Source organism: Hippoglossus stenolepis, chromosome 22 (genome assembly GCF_022539355.2).
Source record: "Hippoglossus stenolepis isolate QCI-W04-F060 chromosome 22, HSTE1.2, whole genome shotgun sequence".
NCBI classification, from domain to species: Eukaryota; Metazoa; Chordata; class Actinopteri; order Pleuronectiformes; family Pleuronectidae; genus Hippoglossus; species Hippoglossus stenolepis.
The window spans coordinates 56,727-57,780 of record NC_061504.1 but is presented as its reverse complement, the minus strand read 5'-3'; the positions used below and the strand labels follow the sequence as shown (position 1 = coordinate 57,780).

Below are 1,054 nucleotides of genomic sequence, written 5' to 3'. Positions count from 1 at the left end.
AAGCAGCCATTTCGGCAAACACTGTTGGATGTTGATCAAGTAGGAATGAAACATCCTGGCCTTTCATTTCTGTACAATCACTAAAATAGGTATACTATACCTACTGTCTCCTGCTGACAATGTTAGCAACACTAAACCTCTAATGGCTGTATATTGATATTTCCATTGTATATCGCTAAAGAGTCGGACTTATTTTCAATGAGTGTTTTTCTCAGCCTCCTCACAGGTTAACCCTTGGGGAGTCTAGATTGATGTTTAGAGTTCAGCCCAATTCTAGTTCTAGGTCAATTAATTAGAACTTAGTTGGACAGTCTATTTTCAGGGAAAGTTTGTTGTCATTGCTGAAGTGGGCTCGTCCGGGATTTGAACCCGGGACCTCTCGCACCCTAAGCGAGAATCATACCCCTAGACCAACGAGCCACGCAAATGAGAACCATCCGAAAGCAGCCAATTCGGCAAACACTGTTGGATGTTGATCAAGTTGGAATGAAACATCCTGGCCTTTCTTTTCTGTACAATCACTAAAATAGGCATACTACTGTCTCCTGCTGACAATGTTAGCAAATATAACCTCTAATGGCTGTACATTGATATTTCCATTGTATATCTCTAAAGAGTCTGACTTATTTTGATTGAGATTTTTCTGTCACCCTCTTTTCAGAGCTAGCCATTGGGGAGTCTTCATTGATCTATAGAATGTAGCCCAATTCTAGTCCTAGATCAATTAAGTCTAGGTTAGTTGGACAGTCCATCTTCAGGGAGAGTTTGGAGTCGATGTGGTAAAGGGCTCGTCCGGGATTTGAACCCGGGACCTCTCGCACCCAAAGCGAGAATCATACCCCTAGACCAACGAGCCACGTAAACGGCATCTTTCCGAAAGCAGCCATTTCGGCAAACACTGTTGGATGTTGATCAAGTAGGAATGAAACATCCTGGCCTTTCATTTATGTACAATCACTAAAATAGGTATACTATACCTACTGTCTCCTGCTGACAATGTTAGCAACACTAAACCTCTAATGGCTGTATATTGATATTTCCATTGTATATCGCT

At 41.7% G+C, this 1,054-nt stretch overlaps 2 non-coding genes across 2 annotated transcripts; both read right to left on the bottom strand.

Moving 5' to 3' along the window:
- Positions 1 to 348: 348 nt before the first annotated feature.
- trnap-agg lies at positions 349 to 420 on the bottom strand. Its single transcript has one exon. It is a non-coding gene; the product is annotated as a tRNA-Pro (tRNA).
- Positions 421 to 784: 364 nt separating this feature from the next.
- trnap-cgg lies at positions 785 to 856 on the bottom strand. The gene has a single exon. It is a non-coding gene; the product is annotated as a tRNA-Pro (tRNA).
- Between the last annotated feature and the right edge of the window lie 198 nt (positions 857 to 1,054).